Source organism: Schistocerca serialis, chromosome 1 (assembly GCF_023864345.2).
Source record: "Schistocerca serialis cubense isolate TAMUIC-IGC-003099 chromosome 1, iqSchSeri2.2, whole genome shotgun sequence".
NCBI classification, from domain to species: Eukaryota; Metazoa; Arthropoda; class Insecta; order Orthoptera; family Acrididae; genus Schistocerca; species Schistocerca serialis.
The window spans coordinates 1,186,594,906-1,186,617,162 of NC_064638.1; the positions used below are offsets into that span (position 1 = coordinate 1,186,594,906).

General features: G+C 41.7%; 1 protein-coding gene across 4 annotated transcripts in view; it reads right to left on the reverse strand.

Annotated features, from left to right (window-relative positions):
* Window positions 1–22,257, reverse strand: part of LOC126418788 (DNA excision repair protein ERCC-1) — a 118,632-nt gene that overhangs the window by 43,472 nt on the left and 52,903 nt on the right. The window contains exon 6 of one of the 4 annotated variants that reach the window (XM_050085739.1): window positions 4,661–4,681. The exons of 1 other annotated variant lie outside the window; for it this stretch is intronic. The gene's annotated coding sequence lies outside the window, so the exon portion shown is untranslated. Of the gene's footprint in view, window positions 1–4,660; window positions 4,682–8,990; window positions 9,771–10,933; window positions 10,954–22,257 lie in introns of those variants that run through there. 2 more of the 4 variants (XM_050085730.1, XM_050085747.1) reach the window with 2 other exon arrangements.

Genomic DNA, 22,257 nt, shown 5'->3' on the forward strand with positions numbered 1-22,257 from the left:
GAGAAAGCTTCTCCAAAAACAAGAAAAGCTCGTCAGGTCAGGTCAAATGTCAAAGCCATGCTGGTAGTTTTCTTTGACTTTGAAGAATTAGTTCATCATGAGTACGTGCCACAAGGACAAACTGTTAATTGGTGGTACTGTTGCGACGTCTGCGAGAAAATGTGGGATGGAAACGTCCTGAAATGTGACAATCCATGGCTTCTGGATCACGATAACGTACCGGCACGTTCATACCCGTTGGTGCGTGACTATTGTATAAAAGAACGAAATTACTCTGATGTCTCGTCCTTTGTACTCTCCGGACCTGGCATATGCGGACCTTTTTTTCTTCTTGCAAAGTTGGAAACCCAGTTGAAAGAGCGAAGATTTGCAACGATAGACAAGACAAAACAAAATTCGCAGACGGCGCTTCGCCTATCCAGCAAGAGGTGTACCAAGACTGCTTCCAGCGTTGGGGGCGATGCATCAATTGTGGAGGAGAGTATTTCGAAGGAGACCATGCACAATAAGTAAAGGTAAGTTTGAACAGAACTCGTGCATGTACGCTTGATAAACGTGCTATCTTGGCTGTTGACATCAAATAGCATACGATATTGTCACTAAGTGCTGGGAACTATGCCTTTTGACAAAACAAGCAAACGCGAAATGGGTCTTCCTCGTGCCGCCGTCACGCGCATGCGCAAAACTGAACGGAATAAAAATGTACACCTCGAGAGAGGGGAGACTGCACACGTTGTTGCTACGTTGGAGGTCAGCACTCAGTGTAGCACGGTCCTGTGGTTAGCCGCGCACGAAGACCGAAGACAGCGACGTAGTTGCTTGAGCGGGGGACTCCGGAGGAGACTAGGGAAGCGGCGGAGGATCACGAGGTGTCAACGGCAGAGTGGGGGGCTCGGTCATCCACCCCCGGCGGCAGTATTTACATACGCACGCGAGCGTCGTTCTCGAGGATGCGCCTGACGTAAGAAACGTGAACCACGAGGCGCCGGCCCAACCAGTCTTACAGCAACAGCTTAGCTTGCCTGGCTCGCGGCCAATACGTACACAGCGCTGTTTAACGCCGTGCCGTGCGCGTCCCGCCAAAAGGAAATATCCTAATGCTTTTCATCGCAGCAGTCCATCCTTTCAATGTAAGTCTGGCGTCACGTTTTGAGGCCAAAGTTCACGAAAATTATTGCGCAACACCAAAATAATTCCCACTCAAATGGAAAACTTGGCCCCTCATTGACAGTTCCTTTGGTGCTGGACGGTCACCGGTGAGATCTATACTACCCGGCTGTTGAAGTGCAGCAGAGCCGGCCAGAGATCCACGTAACTACAACATGGCGGCAATGAGTATTAATAGAATGCAAAAGAAAATACTTTCAAACTGCCCAATATGTTTTGGAGAAGACCAAAACTGTCTATTTCAAAATTAGTTGAAAGGAAATTGTGTCAGTACTGTTGTATTGTTTCACAAATCTCGAGAGGTCTGGACTTTGACAAGCAGATCATAAAATTGATTCTGCTTTATTCCACATATGCTTCGCCCATGCTTTCCACTGTAATGCAAAATAATGCCACAGCATGCAAGGAGAAAGCGAAAACTTTTGTATTAAATTAGTCAAATCTTTAATGCGAGTAATTCATAAGATCAAGTGTCGTAAGCAATGCTAACACCTCTCGAATATACACTCGTGCTCATAAATTAAGGATAATTGCAGAATGTGGTGCCACACAACATGGCACTACACGAAATTGGAGTTAATAGCATAAGCACATAGGGAACACAGACGACACAGATCTGTAAGTCCACGGTATTTGTGATAAATCGAGAAAACCGTCCCAAAACACATGCACCACAAAACGCCACTGTTTCCTACACATGTACCCAAACACCAATATGGGATATGATCACCATGCACACATACACAGGCCGCACAACGGGTTGGCATACTCTGGATCAGGTGATCGAGCAGCTGCTAGTCTATAGCCTCCCATTCTTGCAGCAGTGCCTGTCGGAGCTCCTTAAGTGTCGTAGGGGTTTTACGACGTGCAGCGACACGTCGACCGAGAGCATCCCAGACGTGCTCGCTGGCGTTTAGGTCTGGAGAACAGGCAGGCCACTCCATTCACCTGATATCTTCTTTTTCAAGGTACACCTCCACGATGGCGGCTCGGTGGCGCCGTGCATTATCATCCATCAGGAGGAAGGTGGGACCCACTGCACCCCTGAAAAGGCGGACATACTGGTGCAAAATGACGTCCTGATACACCTGACCTATTACAGTTCCTCCGTCAAAGACATGCAGGGGTGTATGTGCACCAATCATAATCCCACCCCAGACCATCAAACCACGACCTCCATACAGGTCCCATTCAAGGACATTAAGGGGTTGATATCTGGTTCCTGGTTCACGCCAGATGAAAACCCAGTAAGAATCACTGTTCACTCTATACCTGGACTTGTCCGTGAACGTAACCTGGAACCACTGCTCCAATGACCATGTACTGTGTTCTTGATACCAGGCTTTATGGACTCTCCTGTGACCAGGGGTCAGTGGAATGCACCGTGAAGGTCTTCAGGCGAATAAACCATGTCTGTTCGGTCGTCTGTAGGCTGTGTGTCTGGAGCCAGCTGTTCCAGTGGCTGTGGTAAGTTCCCGAGCAAAGCTACCTGCATTATTCTGTGGCCATCTGCAGGCACTGATGGTGAGATATCAGTCTTTTTGTGGTGTTTTACACTGTGGACGTCCCATACCATAGCACCTGGACACTTTTCCTGTCTGCTGGAATTGTTGCCATAATCTTGAGATTACACTTTGTGGCAGACGGAGGGCCTGTGCTACGACCTGCTGTGTTTGACCAGCCTCCAGTCGCCCTAATATTCTATCCCTCATAATGTCATCAATATACGTTCTTTGAGCCATTTTCAACACACAGTCACCATTAGAACGTCTGAAAACGTCTGCACACTTACTCGCTGCACCGTACTCTGACATGCATCAACACACCTCTGCGTATGTGGACTACTGCCAGTAACACCGTGCGATGACCGCAGCTCAAAATGCACCGCATGGTCATACCCTGAGGTGATTTAAACCCGCAAATGGTGCACCAAAGCGTTGTTTCACCATGTATCAGCATTACCCTTAATTGATGAGCTTGAGTGTAGATGACAATGCTTTTTCACTGTCAATCATACCACTACCGAATGTATGGATGCAGTTATAGCAGAGTGGTGTGCGGCACAACCAGATCAGTGCTGGTGACACGAGCAAGAAGTGCTGCTCAGTGCGTCAGATTATAGTGGAGCGGCATAGGGTGGGAAGTGACTGCGGCTGCATTTGGGCAACGCCGGCAGCATTCGGCTGTTGCTGCGGGTAGCAGAGTCAGTACTATAGCCGGCGCTTGCGTTTCTTTTGTTGTGATGTTGAGAAAAAATTTCATCAGGGGAAGCATTGATTGTAGCAGCTTTTTTTAATCGGCATCCTTTATTGAGACCAGCAAAACAATTATCATCACAACTGATTCATTTTCAACAAGTTGTCTGCTGAGGTGTCAGCAGAATTACAAACTATAGCCAACACATTTCCTTAATCTCCTTATTTCTTTCACTGTCTTAAAACAGGAGGCGATAACAAAGTTCAAGTAATATAGTTGACCAACAAATGAAAATCATGTTTTGATATGTGAGAAAAAGTATTTGAATCTATTATTCTGAAAGCTTTATCTGAAGTTCTGTTAAGATTTTGTCCTGTCTGATAAGTGCCTCGTGTAGAATACTCAATTTCAACTCGATGTTGCTCGTTCACACTCAGGTATATTTCTAGCTCAATAATAGTCTTGAGGAGAACGTGTACATTCACAATATCATCAGCAGTTTCAACTGGCTTTAAAATATACTCCAAGTAGCGCTCATTATTCCAAAAGCACATTCAATTAATCATTGTGGCATGGAGACGTGCCCGTAGAAATATTCTTTCCTTGGATCTAAAACACATTAACTGTGATATTTGATAAAATGCCTCAATGCAGGATGTGCCTAATCTCCAGCGAATTAAAAGGCAATGCAAGTGATGTCTTTGGCAGTGGAGGGTCTGGTGATGCATCAAGGGTCTGGTGATGTATCTAGCAAAATACACTAGAAGAATGAAATCTACCACTTTCGTTTTCCTTCTCATACCCTCCAGCACTGATTATGATGAATTTCCTACGAGGATCTGCAACTACTTGTAGCAGAATTGAATGAAAACGTTTATAATTACAAAATATTGTAGCAGAACTTTTGGGCAATTTTAGACAAATTCTTTCCTGTCATCATCATCATCATCATCATCATCATCATCATCATCAACTGCCTTTTAAAAGTTCTACATGTCATATAAATCATTTTCAGTATTTATAAAATTACTTTCAAAAGGCACTCTCATGTGGGGTGGCTGGAGGCATGCCCACAACTATCTGGTAGTTGACTCCACAATTCTTACAATGATTGTGAATGTTAGAGCAACGTCTCAAAAACTACATCTGATTTCTAGGAACAAACCTGTAACAATTTTCTGTAGTTTCACCTTTATAAACAGTATGGCACTGCAGCTGGTCGAAGACTTGAAGAAGACAGATACCAACAGCCATAATTCTATTAATTATTTTATTGGACTACCAGTTTTGGTGCCTCATTGGCTCTATCTTCAGGCCCCTGTACAAATCAACAAACTCAAGCTTAAAATAAACAACAAATCTGAAATGCAAAATCAGTCTTTATTATTAAAAATAAAGTAACCATACATGTATATTAGCAACAAGTATAAGAAGATATATCACAGTTATCAAGATGGTAAACTGTGTGACATTCAAAAGTTTCCATATTGTGGTAACTAGAAGAGCCTTCACTGAAAAATATGCTGAGTCATTTTGTACAATCAATGGCATCACATACAGTGGTCATACTGTAACGAAACGCCCTGAAGACAGAGAATCTGTCTCAGTACATATATCGAAAAATAAGGAATCAAAATAATGAGTGCATAAACACAATAAAGGAATGACTTAGACTAACTCTAGCAGTGTAACTGAATTGTGAAGGAATGCAATAACCATTAGAAAACTAGAAATGAACCATGCATTTAGGTCAAAGTAAGAGCCTAAAAAAGCAATTTGTTGTTGTTGTTGTTGTTGTTGTTGTTCTTGTGTTTATGTGTGATTCACATGTCCTATTACATCGACCAAATTGACCAAAAAAAAAATCTCAACTCAACAAATAAATAAATAAATTTTAAAAACATAACAAAAGGTATAAAAGACAAGATAATAAAACTAGAAGTCATCAACTAGGTAAAATTTCAAGCTGTGCATGTTACTGTAGAAGTATAGAGGAAGTGAACTCTAAAACTCTAGTTAATGATGAAAACTGATATGTTAAAATAATGTGAACAGAGCATCAAAAAAATGCAAGTGTACGCACAATGATTTGAGAGAGATTGAATAATATAAATAAGAAAGGATATGAATCGATATCTGTCAAATTGTAGAAATGCTGCACAAATATGAGAGATGAGACGTGAACAAGCACATAGATAACATGTGCAAATAGAAACATGGATGGTGTGCTAAACTAGCCAATATCTAGGGAAGACAACTCAAACTATAGAAACCAATAAAGAAAAGCAGTGTGCAATCACTTTCCTGTCAGCTGATAAGACATGTATCTAAAAATTAATGATGAGAATGTCTAACGCAATGACAAAAAGGTTAAAAGCCAAAAAAGATTATTAACATATGAAATGAAGTAACACACTGACAGCATGCTCTCCCGAACCATAAAATCCACTGAGAAGCTAAGCAAATCCTGATGGATGACCTGCCAGTCAGATTTCTTCACTACATAAATAAATAAAAAAGTAAATTAATTAATTAATTAAAGTAAAGAACGATGCTAAAAAGTAACTGTAACCACATTGCGACATTTATCACCATAATTACCACAACACCAAAAATGTTGGTAACAGAATCAAACCTTATTACAGGTCCACATTTAGTGGATGCAGTAAACTAAAGTGATAACAATACACATTATAGTGGACAATGTATAGAGGATACCTCACTTGTGAACAAGTTGGAAAATATTACAGGAAAAATGGCCAAATAAAATGCCAAATACAGAAAGTTCTCTTAAGGATCAGCTGTAATACAAAATAACAGTTAGCAACAAGTTTGTTTGTGTGGCCATCTTCTGCAGCAAGCATATAAATACTTGTTTTGAAATAAAACTGCCTTTCCTTGCTGCTACTTAATTTATTTATCCCATATGTGTTTCGCCTTATCTTGTTCTAAGGCATCATCAGTTTGTAAAAAAAAAATCGCGACGTGAACTGTTTAATAATCTAAAACTAACAAAAATGTATTGTTGTAGATCCCACTGATGGTGCCTTAGAACAAGATAAGGCGAAATGCGTATAGGATAAATAAATTAAGTAGCAGCAAGAAGAGGCAGTTTTATTTACAAAACAAACCATCAGTAAAATTATGGTAGTACAAAGTTACATTGTGTATAGACACTGTTGCATGTCAATGAAGCCAAAATGCAAAACAATGTAGCTAAGTTTGGAAGCTATGTTAAAGAAAGGGCAGTTAACAAAGGAGACTATCAAATGAGGCAAGGCTGCAAGAAGGAATTATATACATAATTACATCTGCAAAAAACACCCAATCATCAACTGTCAGATACACAAATAAGTATTTGAAGGTGAGTAATGGTCACAAATAGTTGTGTGTCATTATTATTATGCCCATACTACATGTATTTGTTGTGTGGCAATGTGTGTAAATGCCAAAACATATTATGTTAGTAACTTAGCACCCACAGTTTCAGAAGTAGTTAATAGTGACGGAGACAACAGGAGGACCTTTTATTAAAAATATAGTAGACGATTGATCATATAGGTGAAAGCTCATGTCAAGAAAGATCAGAAACCCAGAAGGGATTTTCGAAACTATATAAAAAAGGAACACACTAACGACACTACTTTGTTTCTATGGTTTGAGTTGTCTTTCCTAGATACTGACTACTTTGGTACACCATTCGTATTTATATCTGCACTTGTCTTCTATGTGCTTGTTCTTGTTTTATCTCCCATGTTTGCACAGAGTTTCAAATGATTTGACAGATATTTTTTCATGTCTTTCTTATTCATATTTTTCAATCTGTCTTGGTTCTTTATTCATACACTCATATTATTTTGAGCATCTGTTCTCATTATTTAAATATATCAGTTTTCTTCATGAACTATTTTATTCTACACTATTACAGCTTATAACAATTGACAAAGTTTTTATTGAAATAATTTTCATTTTACATTATATGGGGATAGCTCATGTAAAGGTTGAAGAGTTTGCTTCCTCTATGCTTCTACAGCAGCATACACGGCTTGCGAGTTTACTTTGTTGATGACTTCTCATTTTACTTTCCTGTGCTTTACACCTTTTGTTATATTTCTAAAATTTGTTTTTTTGGTTGATATGATACAAGTGTAATAGGACATGTGATCAAGCAAATGAGGTGGCGTAGTGGTTAGTACACTGGACTTGCATTCAGGACGATGGTTCAAATTCGCATCCGGCCATCCTGTTTTAGATTTTCCATGATTTCCCAAAATTGCTTCAGGCAAATACTGGGTTGGTTCCTACGAAAGGGCATGGCACACTACCTTCCACATCCTTCCATAGTCTGATGGGACCGGTGACCTTGTTGCTTGGTGCTCTCCCCCAAATCAACCAAGCAGGCAATATGTAAATCACAGCTTTAAAAAAAATTACATTTTTTATCTTAGGCTCTTACTTTGACTTACATGCATGGTTCATTTATGGTTTTTTAGTCTTTTTAATGAATATTGCATTCCTTCACAATTCAGTTATACTAGGGTTAGTCTGATTTATTCCTTTATCATATATATGCAATTATTCTGGATCTATATTTTTCAGTATTTATATAATGAGACAGAGTCTTTATCTTCAGGATGTTTTGTTACAGTACAACCACTGTATGTGGCACCATTGTTTGTACAACATCACTCAGCTTATTTTTCCAGTGAAGGCTTTTCTAGTCACTTCAGTATGAGAACTTTTACTTTATTTCACAATATTATAACAGCACTGTACTTTATGCAGTTTTTATTAATACAGTTGATGGAACTGTGACTAAAGTTTGTACGTCATTAGTTTACCACCTTGATAACTTATCTCTCTTCTTATACTTTCTACTAATGTTTTTGTATGATTAATTTATTTTAAAGAATGACAACTGAGGTTGCATATAAGATTTGTTGTCTATTTTAAGCTTGATTTTGTCACTTTACACAGGAGTCTGAAGGTGGTGCCAATGAGGCACCAAAACTAGCACTCCACTAAAATAATGAACAAAATTACATCTGTCAGTATTTATTTATCTCATGTAACAATTTTTGTTTTCATTATTCCATTGAAAAACAGGTAGCTAGTTGTACTTTATTGAGCTAGATAAGGAAGTTATGCACAGTAACCATACGACAACCTACAGTCCTCTTTGTATGCTATGATTTTCCAGAATCTTGTTTTGATACCTCAAACCATTTATGAGATGCAATAGTGTTGTGAATATATCTTTATTACTTTTTCATTTGGGCACACTGTGACAAAGCAAGCTGGGATCTTTTTACTTCCCCTCTTGTGATGCCATCTGACTCCTTAAATTCATTTTTAACTAATCACTATTAACATACGTAAGTATAATCTGCAGTTTCATAAAAGAGAAACGTTGATCCTTAGTTTTAAATAATATAACACCAGATCTAATTTTGTGCTTAGTTTTATGTATATAATTGATTTTCTAATTTACTTCAAGTATTCCTAGTTAATATCTTTTGCTATAGGGTGAAATCAGTAATTGTTTTGTAACTTAAATTCTATTGTTGGCTTATAAACAAATATAAATTCTATACTAACTATAAACATTTGAAAGACAGAACACTGGCATCCTTTAAATATTTATTTGGCTCTATTTGAAAACATGTTAGCACAACTAGCCCTTAATTAATTCCAAAATAATTAACAGTTTTGTCAGAAGTATTGTTTGTATAACTATATCTGTTAATTTCATCATTTAAACAAATAATTCTGCTTAACCCTTGTAGTAGAAGGAACTGTTAAAACAAAATTTCAAACAGAAACTTTTTATATTACTATATGGGTACTAAACATTGTTTACTAGCAAATTGACTGTACATAACATGGGCTAACATTTGCTTACCATGTTCACTTGCTGGGCGAATTAACAAACATAAACCTCTCAAAAATATACATTTAAAAGGTCTGAAATGATTCAGTTTTTGAAACTGAGATTTTTGCAAAATTAATCTCCAATTCAGCACAATATAAAATTAATTTTAGCAAGTACCTCGCTGCAGCATGTAAAAGAGGGTTAAGGATGGCTCTCAACATTCCCACCAAAACCCGCCATCTAAATTCAAGTAAACTATGGTACGGAACACAACTTAACATTGTTTACTTGCTTAAAATAATATTAACATTTACATGATTAGCAACAATTTTTTATGCGCATTTGTGTTCAGCAACATATTCATGATAATTATCTGATTCGTAGTTGTCCACATTGTCCTCACATACACAGAAATTGTCCCTGAAAAGCATTTTCTGGGCACAAACACTGCACTTGTTACTAATACGCAGCAATGTATTCGCAGTTACCACAGTTTACATGGACACAACGTGACGCAGCTGCCTTTAGTGAGAATCTGAAATTAGAGACAGAGCTCAGTTTATTGTGGAAATACCTATAAAATGAATAAAGCATATCACTCCCCATGTTCTACATGAAAAAAACTGTGTTCCTCACTGACTGTCCCTTTACAGCTGAGGTCCTGATTTTAGATGAAGAATGCAGCTACTAATTTTTTGTACTATTCCAAACCATGGATCTGAAGTGTTCACATAAATAAATGGGGCAAAACATGACCAATGAGAATGTTTCTTGGTGGCGGGGCAGTGGGTAGTACAAGAGACACAAGGTTGGGTGCTTTGTGAGACCGATTAAGGCAGAAGGTTGGCAGACGCGGACACTCGCCACTGTGTGTGGATGATAATAGCAGCCAGCAGAGTTTCTTCAGCACAGGAGAATGCTGCACCTGGTTCTACATGATGTCGCCATTGTAGGCTATGCATCTGCTGCTGTTTTGGAGATTCTGCCCACAATTATGTGCTAATTCAGCCCATAAAATCTAGGCTCCAGGGATTGGATGGGTAGCAACCTTGAAAGTAAAGGAGGCTGCCACGTCCTCTGCCATGTAAAAAAAGGGACTGCCACCATCTTGCCAAACATCCCCCATAGCTTCAAAGGCTATCTGGAAGGGCATTTTACTGACTGATCTTAATGTAGTCATGGGTCAGAATTGCATTTACAAAAGCTACCACGTTTGCTGGGAATACAACACTCTTAAAAGATATCTGGACCAATGAGTTACCATCTCCTCAAGCCATTGTAAATCAGTGACTCTGCCTCATTGCAAACCTTCTCCTGGAATATTTAGAGGGGAACCGCATCGGAGCATGTAGGGTGATGCCTGGCATCGTCTCACAGAAGTCAGTGCTATGAAGACATTGCAAGTACATGAACTGTGGCCAGTAAAATTTCAATCAATATATTTAATTGCATCAGTTTCCTTCTACTTGATTTACTCCGTTGCTGTCGTAACTTGATGCCGGAATATTAATTACTAATTTCTTTTACTCATATCTTAGTGTTAAAATTAATATGAAACCTTTATTTTCATAATGATCTCTCCCTCTACAGTGCAGTGTGCACCATTTGAAACTTCATGGCAGATTAAAACTGTGTGTCAGACTGGAAGTCGAACCTAGGACCTCCTTTCTTCATTGATTGCTTGTCCTGCGAGTTTCGCAGGATAACTTCTGTGAACCCTGGAAGGTACGATATGAGGTATTAATGGAAGTAAGGCTGTGAGGTCAGGTTGTGCATCGTGTTTGAGTGCCTCAACTCTAATAATAACATTGCAAGTGAGGTGCAACAGTTGAGGGCGGTACTGAGCATGCGTCCTATGGGTTCTGGTGTATGAATCTTTGATCGTCCCTGTGGGACAGGGAGCTGTCAGGAGAAAGATCCCAGTATTAAGAGTGAAGAACCACTGGTTCTTGATCAACTATATGCATGGCATTTATCAAATGTCTTCACTCAGAGACATGAATATGGAATTCTACTGAATGCACTGTCCCATCAATTGAAGATATGTTGAGTAAGTCACAGTCTGTTATACTGGTGTCTTATGCATATGGCTGTAAGCATTCATTAACAGGTGTTTCAGTAATAAGTAATAAGGGTATTATTGGTTATTTTATGACAGAGTCATCTCTGGCAATTATTAATTTTTAAACTGTGGGGTTGGAGCTTGAATTGCAGAGCACTTGCTTGGTGTAGCACCATGACACAGTCTTTGGACAGTTTGCCAGTTGGCACAATTTCTGCGAATCAACTGGGGTTTTGCTATTGATTAAAATCTAGCATCTTTTTCCTCAGGAACAGAGCCATGAATGGTTGTGAAAGGAGCCACAAAGTGACAACAGCAGAAAGCAAGTTTCCAGCTCAGTGACAAGTAACGACAGACTGGAGAAAGATGTTCAGTTCACTAGGTGAACTCATGATGATGTGCTGCTGTAAGCTGCTGTGTGCTACCCATGGGTAGTTTTGGTTGTGGCCAGCAGTCGATACGAGTTGTGCTGATGAGCATCCTGTTGTCACTTGGATTTTAGAATACTGTCTGGTGGAATAGCGCTGGCCAGTCTCACACTTTCTTGTGTATGAATCTTCGATCTACCCTGTGAAACAGGGAACTGGGAGGATGAAGACCTCAGCATCATGAATGAAGGACTTGGTTCTTGATCAACTGTATGCATGGCATTTCTGAAAATGTTCTCACTCAAAGACACAAATATGGAATTATACTGGATGCTCTGTCTCATCAATTAAAGATATGTTGAGTAAATCACAGTCTATTATACTGATGTTTTATGTATATAGTTGTAAGCATTCATTAACAGATGCTTTAGTAATAGGAATTAAGGATATTGTTGGTTATTTAATGGCAGAGTCACCAAGGGCAGTTTATTAATTTTAAGTCTGAGGGGGAGGGGGGTGGGGAAGCCTTCAGAACTTATGGTACGGAAAAATTTATATGTTTTTGTTATAATGTATTGGACCAGTTGCTCTCAGAAATGCTTGTGTAACATTCTCTTGTCCCTTTATGAGCTGCTGTTTAGTATGGAGTAACAGATTATCCTGAGAGTCAGCTTTTGATAATATTTGCATGTTATGATTTCAGTTTGTGGTTTCAATGAATTAAAAAAATGTCACTATGGACTTCTTTCCTGGTTAATTCAAGAGTACCTTAAATTTCCAGACAGCTTGCACATTATGATTTCAATGTCCGGTTTGAATGAATGTCACTGTGAACCACCTTTCAGGTTAATTCAAGGGTACTGTAATGCCCCAGGATAGTATCCCCTGCAGACACTAAAAATTCATCCAAGTTCTACGTTGGCAGCTCCTAGAAGCTGAATTGCTTGTGTCAACAACCAGTAGACTGCCAGCTAGGGAGGGGGGGGGGGGGGGGGGAGGAGGTTAATCCAGTGAGAGGCGAGGCTATGGAGATCGATCCTTGGCATGCATAGCTGTCTTTGATCATGTATGGAGTCATTAGTCCAGCTGGAAGGATGCTTCTGTTGTCTGCTGCACTGGCAACTTCTGAGACAACACTGATGGGATGGGGAGGCTGCGATCACTCTGCAGGTCTACTGGAGGCTTGACCTGCATGACCTGGAAGCTTTCCATCACCCGCCTTCGAGAGGTGAGGGGGCGAGGGGCATTGCTGCTGCTCATCCCACTCCTGAGGCTGTTACTGATGCTACTGGGACCTGTCTCCTAAATGTGGGTTGAGAACTGACCCCTGCGAGCGAGCACATACTTCAGGTGGATATGGGGGCATGACTAAGTGGCAAATACACTCCTGGAAATGGAAAAAAGAACACATTGACACCGGTGTGTCAGACCCACCATACTTGCTCCGGACACTGCGAGAGGGCTGTACAAGCAATGATCACACGCACGGCACAGCGGACACACCAGGAACTGCGGTGTTGGCCGTCGAATGGTGCTAGCTGCGCAGCATTTGTGCACCGCCGCCGTCAGTGTCAGGCAGTTTGCCATGGCATACGGAGTTCCATCGCAGTCTTCAACACTGGTAGCATGCCGCGACAGCGTGGACGTGAACCGTATGTGCAGTTGACGGACTTTGAGCGAGGGCGTATAGTGGGCATGCGGGAGGCCGGGTGGACGTACCGCCAAATTGCTCAACACGTGGGGCGTGAGGTCTCCACAGTACATCGATGTTGTCGCCAGTGGTCGGCGGAAGGTGCATGTGCCTGTCGACCTGGGACCGGACCGCAGCGACGCACGGATGCACGCCAAGACCGTAGGATCCTACGCAGTGCCGTAGGGGACCGCACCGCCACTTCCCAGCAAATTAGGGACACTGTTGCTCCTGGGGTATCGGCGAGGACCATTCGCAACCGTCTCCATGAAGCTGGGCTACGGTCCCGCACACCGTTAGGCCGTCTTCCGCTCACGCCCCAACATCGTGCAGCCCGCCTCCAGTGGTGTCGCGACAGGCGTGAATGGAGGGACGAATGGAGACGTGTCGTCTTCAGCGATCAGAGTCGCATCTGCCTTGGTGCCAATGACGGTCGTATGCGTGTTTGGCGCCGGGCAGGTGAGCGCCACAATCAGGACTGCATACGACCGAGGCACACAGGGCCAACACCCGGCATCATGGTGTGGGGAGCGATCTCCTACACTGGCCGTACACCACTGGTGATCGTCGAAGGGACACTGAATAGTGCACGGTACATCCAAACCGTCATCGAACCCATCGTTCTACCATTCCTAGACCGGCAAGGGAACTTGCTGTTCCAACAGGACAATGCACGTCCGCATGAATCCCGTGCCACCCAACGTGCTCTAGAAGGTGTGAGTCAACTACCCTGGCCAGCAAGATCTCCGGATCTGTCGCCCATTGAGCATGTTTGGGACTGGATGAAGCGTCGTCTCACGCGGTCTGCACGTCCAGCACGAACGCTGGTCCAACTGAGGCGCCAGGTGGAAGTGGCATGGCAAGCCGTTCCACAGGACTACATCCAGCATCTCTACGATCGTCTCCATGGGAGAATAGCAGCCTGCATTGCTGCGAAAGGTGGATATACACTGTACTAGTGCCGACATTGTGCATGCTCTGTTGCCTGTGTCTATGTGCCTGTGGTTCTGTCAGTGTGATCATGTGATGTATCTGACCCCAGGAATGTGTCAATAAAGTTTCCCCTTCCTGGGACAATGAATTCACGGTGTTCTTATTTCAATTTCCAGGAGTGTATTTTATGTCAACAAGAGCACTTGGGAGTTGGTATATAGAGCTGGAGGCTACCAGTGTCCACAGGTCAATAGGTACCCTGTGATGTAACAGCCACCACCCAACGCTTTGCTGCCCTTAGGAAACTGCAAGTTGAGTGCATGTCAACCTCCTTCTGCTGATGTGGTGCTGCTCTGCCAGCCCAGCTGTGGTGAGGTACTTTTTAAGGCAGTGCTGTGTTACTGCTTAATAAATGTGTTACTATCAATCATTTTTCTTGATGCTCTCTAGTGCAGCTATGCCCTCACCAGCACATCCCACTCAGTTCTCTCCTGACAATTGTAGGAGTCTGGGACTGTAGCCTCACGGCTCAATTCCTGAGGATGGACAGTAATCGATAGCAAAACCCTAGCTGATTCACAGAATCATTTCAGCGAGCACAGGCACAATAGATTATTATAAGTCTTTAACAAAAGTAATGAGAAATGGCATGGATGCTGCCAAAGAGCACTGCACTAACAACTGTGGGTCGGCAGCCACAAGTGCGGTGACATGTGGATACTATTGTAAAAATGGATTGTGAAGCAAGAGTAGCCAAGCTCAGTGGTAAATGGTGCCACACAATGGTAACCATGTAGCAAATGGGGTGGTGTCACCACACTAGAGTAAGTCTCTTTTATAGCAACATGACTACTTGCTGAGTTCTACTGAAACAAATGAGTACCGAAGGCATATAAATAAATCTGGATTTCAAGGCATGGATCACTTCCTGTCACTGGAAACCAGCAGCTGCACCACCACGACACCAAAGTGACACAGCCAGTGAGACAACTGGGCTCCCCAAGCAGTAGCCGTGGGTTTGAGACATGGCTGCACCTGCCATCTGCACTAAGTCCTCCACTGGACTTGGTGCCACAGAGCCACTGAACTGTTGTCGTTGTCTGCTCCCACCAAAGCTAAATTCATAATGGGATTTGGCGCTATAGCGCCAGCTGTCATCTGACTCCTGTCCAAAGGCAGCGAGTTGTACTCTGCACGTAATGGACTCCATGTGCTGCCACAGCACCCATGTGCAGAGCCGAGGAATAGTTTTCTGTGTGCAGCGCCACCACAGCACAATACATAGTGCTGATGACTTTAAAAAATGTGGGCTCCAAAGGCTGCCAGCCTTAGTGAAGGGCAATGGATCAGCAGCTCTGCACGGATGTCACTGTCCTTTTATCAGCCCCAGCCAGAGACAACGAGAAGACAGATGCCTGACTCATTACATCATGTACTGAGGTCAACAAAAATCATTTGCACCTTTTTGACAGTCTTTGCCCTGGACTCCATGGCCCATCATTTACCACCTTGGCAATTAAGAGTTTTGTCAGGGTGCCGAAATCGTCACAACCAGCAGGAGAGAGGGGGAGTGGGTTGTCATCCCCGAAGTGTGACATCCGAGCCACAGCCCACAGTATCTTTGTGTAGGGTGAGTCAGACCATTTTGTCCTAGTGTGGTGACTGCATGGGGTCAAAGTATAGGGGATGTGATATATGAGTGTTACCTTTGTAAAACTGGAATAACCAGTGGATTTGTCACAGTTTAGGGATAATGCTAGGGATGAACGATTGGTGCCTACAAGTTGTACTCTGTGCAATTTACACACACAAACACACACACACACACATACACACACTCTCTCTCTCTCTCTCTCTCTCTCTCTCTCTCTCTCTCTCTTTAGATGGCAGCACAGTCTACAGTTTTCTATACAACATCAACAGATGGCTTAACAGTCTCTTATTCTCCAACATCCTTCCTACCCTGTTATATCTCAAGGGGGATGACCAGCTGCACCAGCCAATAGATGTTTGTGCCATCCGGCTATTGGAGAATGATGCATCTTATTTTATCATCTCAGTAATGCGACACCTCCTCCACCGCAGTGGTTTGATGTCCTCCTGAAGTAGAACAACTACTCCAACTATTGGTCTTCAACTTGAAGGGCACCCATTCACCTTATATTTAGCTTCTTAGCAGCAGGAGGTATTCACTTTTCTATCTACATAAAATGTCACTGACCATTTGTCTTAGAGCTCTTGGCAGGGTCCCTTATAGTTGCTGGTTTTGGGCCAAATGTAATGGTTACTAGTTTGTCACCATTGAGAAAACCAGTTGGCATCAATGCTGTATCATTCTCTCGTTGAGTGATGGATCTTGAGTTTATTGCAGCCTCTATTCCTATCGAATTAGTGTTTAGGCTCTCTTCTTCCAAGTGACCATCCACCTTCCTCAAGCAACGCTTTGCAGAGTGTATCGCGCATTCCCACCAGCCTCTCCACCAAACCACCTGTGGTAGTATATATTTCCAGGTGATTGCAGTGGGCACAGTAATACTATATATCAGTATGCTGGACTGTTCTGAAGTGCTCAGACATTTCTGTATTGGCTGCATGAAATGTTGTGACATTGTTTGAGTAAATAGTGGGTGGTAAGCTTCTACATCCTACAAAGTGTTGTATGGCTATCGGTGGACATACCAGTGACAAGTTAATGTGAACTGCACATGTTGTAGTGCATGTGAATAGGAGACCATGTACAACTTCCTGCAGGTTGAACTCTGTCTAGTAGTAATGGAGCCTCCATTTCTTCATATCGGTAATTGTACATTATCTTACAGGGCAGGCAAGAGGGGAGAACCCTCTTAACAGCTTGTTGTCCTAGCAAAATCCAAAATTCTTGACATAGTTCTCCTAGTACAATGTATACTCTGATATGGTGCAGTTGTAATGCATGCATTTTATGAAATTTTCCATGAAATTATGACTTCCGATCAGTGTAATTGGATGCGTCTCCAAGTTGGACACTGTAGCACATTGTAGCCTATCACCATGCCGAATCCCGATATCCAGCACGAAAGGATTGTATCGAGCTAGCTTTAATGGTTTGGGTAACTGTTCTCCCTTACACAATCCAGATAGATTGGTTGTTTGGAGGAAGAGACCAAACATCGAGGTCATCGGTCTCATCGGATTAGGGAAGGACGGGGAAGGAAGTCAGCCATGCCCTTTCAGAGGAACCATCCCGGCATTTGCCACAATCCAGATAGTTTGGTAGTGAAAAACTCCTCTTGAACTCTTCTGATCCATTATGCTCAGGCGTGTTGTATAAGTCCACAGCACTCAAACCAACAGCATTTCTAATCTTATTCTTCATACTCTCAATAAATTGAAATATAAGGGCACTTTTGTGAATTATTCACCAGCAGGAACTAAATTTTGCAATGTTGAACAGGGGTTCAATGATAGTGATCAGAGTTACATTTGTCCAGATTTTGGCTTCCACCATTACTTTGGGAGCAGAGGTTTTCCATTTGTTGAGATCATTTCATAGACATTCAAAGGTAACTGCTGAATCACTCCACAAAGTAGCCTTGTTGTCACCAAACCCTATTTCCTGGCAAAAGTAATGAAGGAGTTGTGGGCCAACCAATGCAGCAAGCAATTCCAACTTAGGTAAAGTTACTTTCTTGACTGGTGTCAAATTGTTCTTGCTGCAAACAATATATGCTATGTAACTGACTCCAGTAGTTGAGAACATAGAGAACAGCACCATAGGTTCTTTCCGATGCATCGCAGAACACATGCACTTATGCACAGTCATTTATGTCTCTCAGGCCTATCCAAATGGAAATGTGCAGCTATGACAAGTGATGAAGCTTTGAGACCCAAGAGTGCCAACTACATACAAGATCTGTGGACAAAACTACCCTCCCTGCACAACCTCTTAACTTAGCAATTACCCCAACAGGTGTGAACAGACCAACAGGGACATAAAACTGAGTGTCTGCTTGGTTGCCAGTTTGTCATTCAGGTCTTCCACTATCCATTGGTAGTCAGTGGAGATGGAGTCATCTTTTTTATTCCAACTGATTCCCAAGACTTGTGTTGTGGGCTTGGTTCCAAGGTCTTTGGCATGCCATATTGTCCTCAGTTCCTTCGAATTGGTTGCCCATTTCAAAAGTGGAAGACTTATTTGCTGGAAGAGTACTATCAGCTTCTGGTAAATAGTTGCAGCATCCTCACTGTCTCTTACACTAACTAAAAAATTGTCCCTGAATATAGAATTGTCAAATAATGCTGACACTCACATGTATTTGTCATTATTTAGTGTTGCTATCTCCCTTTAGCAGCTGATAAAAGGAATGGGCTTGGTGTAAGTCCAAACGGTAAACATTTGAACTGATATGTTATCACATTGTCTGGAGTAGGCACTATTTTCAGTTTGTTCAACACAATACAAAAAGAACCTAGTGAGATCTCTGTCTTACTCATTCAAGGTCAACTGTAAGATGGCTTGGTCTACAACACATACAAGTCTCATCGGAATTTTGCAGAATTGTAACAAGGTTGCGAGTAAGTCTGGCAGTAAATCTGATCCTGTTTCCAGGGCATCATTAAAAGATGGAAAGTCTGGTTCATGTGATGATGCATTGAACATGATCCTGTACTTGATGTTTCCACTGCTGGACATCTTCACTATGTGGTGTGGCAAATAAAATATGTTTCTATCTGCGTAGTCCTCAGGTGCAGCTTCTACCTGAGCCCTCTTAATGTAATTTGACATAGTCTCTTGATAAATGAGCTTCAGTGCTTCATTATAAGGAGCAAAGATGTACTTCAGCAGTAGTGCGTTTGCTAGAGAAACGTACATCCTCCTTACGAGGCAGGCATAAAACTCTGCAGCCATTCTCCATGCAGTATGACTCTCAGAATTCCTTCTGGACAGGGTGGTGCATGTGTGTCAATGCTCACTCTTGATGCTCTGTTATGCCAATTGACTCCAAGTAAGAAAAAAGGCACATAGATCTCATTGCAGCTACCCTGCTGTTACTGCTTTCAAAACCTATAAGTGATACATCGGCGATGGTGGAGTATCCCATTGTATCAAAATGAACTTTTCTCCTTGAGAGGGATGAAGTGCAGGATGACTCTCATGTCATTATCTCCAGAGTTGTGGCTGCAGTGATCTTGAGTTGGAGGAATCAGTGGATGGTGTACAAAACTTGACTAACGTCCTGTGTCTAACATGTCACATCAATTTACTCCTACCAGTTGGTCTTTTGATACTGACACAAGCAGTTTGTATGTGAAACTGAAAGTCACTGTTTCAATTCTGTTTATTGTTGCAAGACTAACCTACAATAAATTAGACCTTAAGGCAGATATCGATAGTTGACAATATGGCGGCAATCGTGGGGGAAAACAAACCAGCATGCTTATGTTTTTGTAATGTCTGTGTAACACTGTATACATGATGTTCAATAGATTATTAGCTAAAGCATTTATTGCTACCTATTACGTATGCTATATGCTCTGAATGTCATCACAAGTGCTACACTAGTATTTATTTTCTAGATTCTCTAGTAAGTTCACCATAATTTAAAGTGTAAACTGTTCTTGAGATGGGTCGTAACTGTTGCGTACAAGGGTGTAAATCCAATTATGGTAAAACATATGATACTTCAACATTTAAGTTTCCCTAAGAAACAGCACTGAGGGATAAATGGATTAAACTAATTCATAGAGATAATTTAGAAGTAAACGATAAAACTGTGGTATGCATTAACATTTTTGAACCTAAGTTTGTGGTTAGGGAAGACACTTTTCCTGTGGAAAATAGTGAACCCATACGTGTGACGCAAAAAATACTAAAACTAACAAATAATGCAATTCCAACTATCTTTCCTAATTGACCTTCTTATCATAAAGTACCAGTTCCTAAGGCAAGGAAGAGTCCCGAAGAGCATGTTCAAGAGCTACTGGACCATGATAGATGTAGTTTCAGTAATTGGTGCGTAAATGACAATATACCTGACTTTCAGCATTTTAAAAGTGAAATGCAGAAAAGGAATGTTTATCCATTTACACTTTTAGTAAAGGATGACTACATGTCTTTCATTAAATTAAAGGATGATTTAGTCAGTGATGTGCCATTTGTTTCAGTGTGCTTCAAGATAACAAGTTCCTTGGAAGTAAAAGTGTTTCACAAAAATGTGTGTTTGCCTGCAGAAACCTTGAAATGGATACTACAGCCTAGGGAGCAAGAGAATTTGAAATGTGACAAATGGATGAAATTCGACAATCTGATGAGTCACCTAAATGGTTTCACAGATTTGTACCATCGACAAGGTTATAAATTTAGTCAATGTTCTCAAACAAGCACTGAAAGCTGGTAGTCATTTTGATGATGATATAGCCCCTAAAATATAATTTGTTTTGGAGCAATTACAACTTGCAATAACAAAGCAAATTCGATATTCTCCTGAGCTTTTGATGTGGGCAGCAACCATTTGCTTTTCATTTCCTGGTGCCTGCCAGAGAAAAACAAATGTGCTAGCATTACCTCATCCTTTCTATGCAAAATGGGTCAAAATAAACCTTTTATGGATCTATCACAGATAGCTTTTTTGAGGGAAAAAATAAATTTCTTTATGGAAATGACAAGGCAATTTCAATGATGCTAGATGAAGTTTATGTTAACTCAAAATTCTCTTATGAGGCAGTTGCTGAGAATACTTCAGATACTACAAGAGCAGGTAGAATGCAGGTTTTCATGACATCATCTTTACATTCTGATTATAAAGAATGTCATAGCTCGCTTTCCTGTAAAATATGTTAATTCTGATACACTAATAAACTGTTGAAACTTGGCCCAAAGCTAGTGAGAAAGTGTACAGGATGAGTCACCTAGCGTTACTGCTGGATGTATTTCGTAAACCACATCAAATACTGACGAACCGATTCCACAGACCGAACGTGAGGAGAGGGGCTAGTGTAATTGTTTAACACAAACCATACAAAAATGCACAGAAGTATGTTTTTTAACACAAACCTACATTTTTTAAAATGGAACCATGTTAGTTTTGTTAGCACATCTGAACATATAAACAAATACGTAATCAGTGCCATTTGTTGAATTGTAAAATGTTAATTACATCCGGAGATATTGTAACCTAAAGTTGACACTTGAAACCTCCAACGTTCAGCTGCATGTTGTAACAAACATGGGCCACGGTCGGCGAGCAGCATCTGCAGGGACATGTTTACGATGACGACCGTGTTTACTAGTGTGGCTGTAGTGCACTGTTGTGGTTTGGTCTAGCTGTCGCAGTGTCTGCATGTAGCGCTTGCTGCTATTGTTATTCTGCATTCGTCTCCGCACGCAGACCAACTGTAGTACACCATGTTACCAGACGTCTGTGATAGTGTAGTGTTGTAGGAACTGTGACCATGGTGTAATCGAACTCTGAAAAGGCGGAGATGATACTCATCTATGGCGAGTGTCGACAAAATGCAGCTGAAGCCTGCAGGGTGTATGCAGAATGATACCCGGACAGAGAGCATCCAACGTGCCGCACATTGCAAAACATCTACCGCCAACTGTATGCAACAGGTATGGTCGTAGCACGCAAACGGGTCCATAACAGGCCCGTCACAGGAGAAGCGGGTGCAGTTGGTGTGTTAGCTGCTGTTGCCATGAACCCACACATGAGTACACAGGACATTGCGAGAGCCAGTGGACTGACTCAAAGTAGTGTCATGCGCATACTGCATCGTCACCGCTTTCACCCGTTTCACGTGTCGCTACATCAGCAATTACATGGTGATGACTTCAATCATCGAGTGCAATTCTGTCAATGGGCATTAACAGAGAATGTGTTGCAGTTCTACCTGTTTACCGATGAAGCGGGTTTCACAAACCACGGGGCAGCGAATCTACGGAACATGCATTACTGGTCCGTGGACAATCCTCGCTGGCTCAGACAGA